The sequence below is a fragment of the Folsomia candida genome, unplaced genomic scaffold, assembly GCF_002217175.1.
Source record: "Folsomia candida strain VU population unplaced genomic scaffold, ASM221717v1 Fcan01_Sc011, whole genome shotgun sequence".
Lineage (NCBI taxonomy): Eukaryota > Metazoa > Arthropoda > Collembola > Entomobryomorpha > Isotomidae > Folsomia > Folsomia candida.
The window spans coordinates 4,515,583-4,522,374 of record NW_019091203.1 but is presented as its reverse complement, the minus strand read 5'-3'; positions in this window follow the sequence as shown (position 1 = coordinate 4,522,374).

Sequence of the window (6,792 nt, the reverse complement as noted above, 5' to 3'; positions counted from 1 at the left end):
TGTTTCAGCTTTTTATTCAAGCGGTCTAAGCACACCTCTTTGCTTTGCTTAATTTTATCAGCCATTTTATTAGCTAAGCTTTTCCTTAGGGAGCCATCTGTATGAACAGATATGATAAACTTCGGATGTATGGTCGGTTATCACGTCCAGATTCGTCATGACGAAAAATGCGTAGAAAGTGCCAGTAGTGCTGACCTTGGAAGATTGAATTTTCCTCAAATTATGCGGCGCATTTCATGCAGAAAAGAAGGAGTGAAGAAGTAATGAGTAGAGTACATGTAAATGTACATGAACATGTAAATGTTAAATGAGTCATCCAATCGGTCAAGTTCAAAATATGCGTCTCTATTAGATTTAATTAACCCAACAATATCTGATACCTCATGTGGTGATGATGATTGCAAAAGACAAACATTAGCGGCCACCACAAAAGCACAATCGCCCCGACCAGATGTCGTGTATGGGAACAAGTGAAAGTATTCATTGTCACATTTTTTAATTTAAGTGTACGACCATTCCGTGTCCAAATTTTTTTGTAATTTGACACTTGTGTTGTTACATATGAAATAGTATGGTCATAGATGTCTTGTTCATCGTCACAGTTTGGATCGAAATATAAGACGATATCGCAAGTTGCGTCTATCAAAACAAAACCAGCATGACCAGCGCCAGAATAATATTCAGGTATAAAATCGCGATATAAGGCAGAATGAAATGAGACAGGAATAAAGATAAAATATATATGGTTAGTGTGCATATCGATTAAGAAATCATAGTTTGTAAAAAAAATATGTTCACTACTTTTACCGTAATCTACACAAAAAAAATTAAATACCCAATTACATGAAATTTCCACGTTGGTGGGAACGATGCGAGTCGCCATAAAAGCATTTGTTGTGGAGTCGTAAGCGCCGCTTGAGTCGTCATCACTATCCTCGTCACGTCGTAAGAAATCCTGCGGGAGTTAGCGGCGGGATACCATCGCAAATTAGTTTTCGCCACAAAAGTTTGTAGTAATATGGCCAGTCCGGATTTTTCGTACCAAAAATCCTAGTCGTCAGTTTGTCTAGGAAGACGCGTCCCCATCCTCGACGAATAATGGCAACAGTCACGGCTTGGAACAACTACAAATAAATAAAATAGTTTTGTTTAAAAACTTGTCACGAAAATATTTCCGCGTAGAAACATTTCGGTCAAAAATAGTTGCATAATTGAAAAAAAACTGTAACTTACCGGATCGAAATAATCTAATCTCTCCTCTTTTCACCTTTAGAGATTTTAATAACTTCACTTGTTGGCGAAAAGTTTTGGTGTTAAAAAAGTTAAAAGCTTTTAAATTTTTGTGAATGAGTGTGCCCCGGGTGCCTTTATTAGAACACTGTTCGAGCTACAAAATAAGGCCGGTCTGGTCCAAAGACTAGGCGCCGTTTTCGGGAAATAAATTCCGGAATTTCGGTTATTGTGATACATCAAACGCCTATGTATATATCTAGCTTTACCCGTGGATTTTTTTGTTTTGTATCTTGTCGGTGCATGAGTAGCCACCGAGTACGTGGAGGTGGAGGTATATAATATTATGTATGTATGTACTATGTGGGGTGACCAGACTACTCATAAATAGAGACAGCCAGGCCAGCGGCGGTAGCACATTAAAGGCTAATTGCCGACTAATAATATTATGTAACTCGTGGATTATGTTATATGTTTCACGTAATCCCCTTTATTAGTTTTACGAAGTATTTGAGAGTGTAAAAAATAAAATACTAAATAATCAAATCAAGTTTTACTAATAGGGTTATTAATTCAAAGATCTATATAATTTTATCTGTTTATATAACTGAATATGAAGTAATAAATAAAGAATAAAATTGAAAAGCCAGATATATATGTATGATACGTGCGAATCTCATTTTTCGGCTTACTGTTCCGCACTAATTGCCATATCGCGGGATTTGAACTGCAGGTAGTGCAGGTGATAGTGGAGCATTAAGGAATTTTCCAAAGTTCCACTAATACATCATGATAATTTTGATTATAACTTTTCGACATATTAGAATGTGTAGCACTTCTCTAACTTGCCTGGTCGTCGTTTCTTTTTTCGTTTTTGGCTCATTTAGTTTGGTATCCAGTTCTGTCAACCTGGCTTACCTTCATAGCAACTTTTTTTTACCTCGTCGAAATTCTCACTAGTTTCGTGAATGAGCTTCTCTGGCTCCTTTCCTAATTGGTATTTCATCGCAGTTATTTCATTTCGAATTGTCTCCTAGTCCGCCATTTTTAGTTTGGCAAACTTTATCACATGTCCCATTTTATCTCGCCCTATTTTATTTACAAACTATTTGTGGGCTTTTCTGAAAGTGAGGATGGATTTAAACCCATCCTCCTCATTGTGAACTCAACAATTTGTTCTTCGAACAACAATTCGTTCAAAAATTTCAATAGCGCAAGCGTAAGGCAAAAATATCCAATTCAATGCTGTTGGGAGTTGAAAGCTGAGCCAGATTGAGTAGCCTGACTCTTCTTTTAAATTCAAGGTTTCAATTGATATCGGCAGATTTATCAATGATGGCTGTATACAAATAATACGTAATAATCTGAACGAAAAAATACCCAAATACTATTGTATGTAACTAGGGTTAAGGAGTAGAATTTTTTCTCCTACATTTTCTTCCATAGACGATTGTGCAAATGATTGCTTAACTTTGTTGTTAATCCACATTGCACGAGAACAACATACATCGCACGCGTAATTGTAATAATCACAGAATTGAAAATAATTAACATGTGCATAATTGCCATTGAAATTGCTAGAAAAGTTCATTATCCTCAATAACTGAACCAGAGACCAGTTGGAGCAGTTGGAGAATAGGTATTAGTTTGAAAGCCTCGGCAACCAGGCTGGATTTTGAGGTGGATAAATACTACGACCAAATCACGTATATTGCTAGAAGCCCAGGACCATGGATGAATGATATCTCCGTAACAATGACCAGATACATAATTTCAATATGTTAGATGTTAATAATACACGTTGGCTTAACATTTCCTCAATATTTCAGCTTGAGTAAGAGTACAGTTGTTCACCTTATGTGCATGAATACATTTCCAACAGTATGGTGTAAACCCTTATCCCACATACCTTGTAGTCGTTCAAATTTAATTTCGGACTTTTAAATTAAATTAAATTTCCAATTTTCCAAAAAAATAAAATTTTCGTTGGCTGTCCAATCACCTTTAAAACTTTCGGTTAGAAACATCCTATTATAAAAATAAGCAATTGATACTTTTTTTAGGAGGAAGGAACTATATATAAAAATGAAGAAGAAGACGAAGTAAAGGCGAGAGAAGAAGAACCAGATAGGCAATGAGAAAAACTCACAAACTGAGGGCAAGTCATCAGGTTTTTGGCGTTAATTCATCAAGATTAATGACTTGTAGCATTCTGCATTATAAAAAAAGATGAACTGATTATCACTCTATGTATACAATCTGCCATTAATTATTAGATGTATTAGGAGTTCGATCTAACGTCAATCCCCAAACTCTGGAATTAATTCTTTCGCTTCAAATTCCTTCAAATTCCTGCTTCCAAGTAATGAGAAATCCAGGAGCTCCATGGACCGAAAATTCAAAAAACTAAATCAAGAATTCCATAGAAAAGGGTTTAAGGAAGGGCAAAGACTTGCAGTTATTAGATTAGAAAAGTCAATGCTGCAAAGAAACTTTCCATTAAAGCATAAGGGTGAAGAGCACAGGGAATTTTTACATGAATTTTTTACAAAAAGGGTATTACGCGTATCAAGTTCCAACTACAGGTTGCTTGACAATGAGTTTTAGCAATTTCTGTTTGCGAAGTCCTACCTTCACGACCGAAGCGACTATTTAACTACAAATATTAATTATCAGACCTTGAAATAAATTGACATTATTATTATATTGTATTATTTTATGGATATATTTAATATTTCCAATCACATTTTTACTATTGCGTATTTGAGAACTATCAATTTCAAAGTCATAATTTTAAAAATGTTAAATGCTCGGTTGTGTTTGAGTTTTCATAATTCCTTGCATGTGCACAACCGATTGGACAATACTCCAGCATTACTCCCTTGAAATATCTCACGTCACAAAACCCATTTTTCACAAGTTTTGGACATACTGATTTATCTTCAATGACGGGTTTTTCAATTAGAGCTTTGGATTGGTCACAATTTCCGCATGCTTCCGGGCTCCCTTGTAACATAAAGCTAAGTTCTTTTCACACTGGATGTGAAAAATGTTTACTGCAGCGATCATCAATTTCCTCCATTCCAATCCCTAATCTCTCAGGAATAATTTCTGAAAAGATGATGGGCGCATTAGAAAGAGGATTCGTCACAAGTGTGGTAGAACGTGGTTTTACCAATTATGCGCCTACTTCGTCACGCCAATTTATTACACGACTATCATAACCTTTACGTCATAACCTTAATGTCTAAGGCGCTTGTTATCCCCGTGTATCTAATTGATACCTCAATCTTTCTAAAAATATAGAAAGCCTGAAGATGGTATATAATCTTAAAGTTAACGGTGTTTGACGATGGGCTTATTTCATACATACGTACTAAATTTGTGTCAGCTTGATTTTTGTATAACATAATGATACGCCATTTTGTGAACCGTTGTATTCTTTATTCTGCATTAAAGTTGCGACGCTCATCACCAGTCGTATATATGTATAAGTTTGGAAATTATTACTATTTCTTTTCTGGCGTAGCAAAGCTAGTAAAATTTCATGCAAAGTACAGCACTGCTTCTTGACCAGCATCTCCAACTCAGCACTTGATGAAAGAAGTGCAGGTGAATTCTGCGTTTTCATATACTCCAATCTTACAAAAATTTACTACGAACGATTTTATTAAAGAGATGCTTCAATTCAGTACATATAAAGTAAATTCATAAAATATTGCATAAGCACAAATAAAGATTTTCCATAAGTATTGAATGAAGTTGATATGGTTTTTCTTATCACATTAAAGTCGTATTTATTAAGAAATTCCTGAATGAATCATAATTTCCTCCGTTTGGATTCTTATAATTCATCTTTTCTATGTGCCTAGAGGTTTATTTACCATTTAGCATCAAATTTTAGTAACACAGAGTTAAATTTCAGTCCATAAAGAACGAATATCAATTGGCCTTGAATAGCATTATCGGTTTTCGCATTCCCAGCACTCAAAATAATAAGCTATTGCTTAAGCTTTGCCTGTGAGGGCTTCAGTATGTACAGTTGGGTCAGTTGTACAGTTGGGTTGGGTTGTAGATGTTTAGCCCGATCTCCTTGTTTTTCCACTGCAATTTTTCCATCCTGAAGAATGTACCTCTAGCTGAGTGAAAGTTCTTTATCACAAGCGTGACTCATAAACTCCCTAAGTATATCGATAATATGATATAAGTTTAGTGTGCATAAGTTCGACTTTTTGGCTCAATAATAGAATTTTTAATAACATTGACGCATTGACAAGACAATTAACAAGACAACGGCGATAACAAATATTGCAAGGGCAAGGGTGTCGTCGTGCATATTATTACCAATTTTGCTTATGTGCCTCATGGGGATACCTCGAAGTAGCAAGGAAATATACAGTTGAAACGGTAAATAATATAACTAGGTTAAAAAATCTACACTAAAACAAGTTAAGGTTGAATTTAATAAATCTGAATTTGTAGACAAGTAAATACTAGGTCCCGACCACAGGCAACGAGACCTCAGAAGGCACGATCACCGCCACTAAAGTCCGCACCCCAAGATGGATCGCAGCTACCACCTGCGAAACCTAACAAGCGAACTCTACCATCTAAAAATACCTCCACGCCACCTAAGATCCCATCCCAAAGATCGCAAAGATCCCATCGCCAGATTCTCCTCCAAAAACATCCCCGTCGTTCATAAAACCTACATCATCCCACCACACATTTCATTGCACAATCACTAAATTCAATCCCCTACAATGTTAGTGTCCCCAGATGTACCCATGACTTGCGTGGCCACTGAAAATAATTACAATAATTTCGAGAGCTCAAATATTTCCAATAACCTAGAAATCTCAAATAATTCCTACAATCGCAATATCTCTTGCCTGTCATAGAACATGTCACAAAGTTAATCCCATGTCGAATCCTTCCCATAATTAATTGATACCACTGGTGAAGCATTTTCGAAAATTTATCCAGAATGGTGACACACGAGAATTCAATGCAAAATATGTATGACACAAGTCGTTTTCAACGATACTAATAAGTATAAAAATAAAATTCCAAAATTTGAATACAGTCCCAATCTGGGAACTCTGTCTACCTCGTCGTTCCCACCATGTTTTAATTTGACCATGTTTAATCTATCTTTAGCCAATTGTCTCGCAAAGTTGGAGAAATATCTGTTCTGAAACATCCCATACAGACCTGCCGGACCGTTCCAGAGAACAACGTTTTGCATAAACCAGGACGCCGTCATGCTGGAGAAAGAGTTTGTCATGAAGGTAAAAGGCCCAAGCGGTTTCGGAATTATGAAACACAATACATGGGCACCTGTTCAAAACAAAATTCTTAATTTTAAACTCTTTCAATTTAAAACTTGGAAAAATTATATATCAGCAGAACCTTGACTAACGATCTTTTCCTCCTTCAACTTATTCGCGAGCACGTCGAAGATGTAGATTGTCCCTTTAACCGAAGCCATTTTATCGCGCCAAGTAACATTAAACGGTTGGTCCACTTGTTCGATTTCAAGATCAAAAACAATATCCTTCA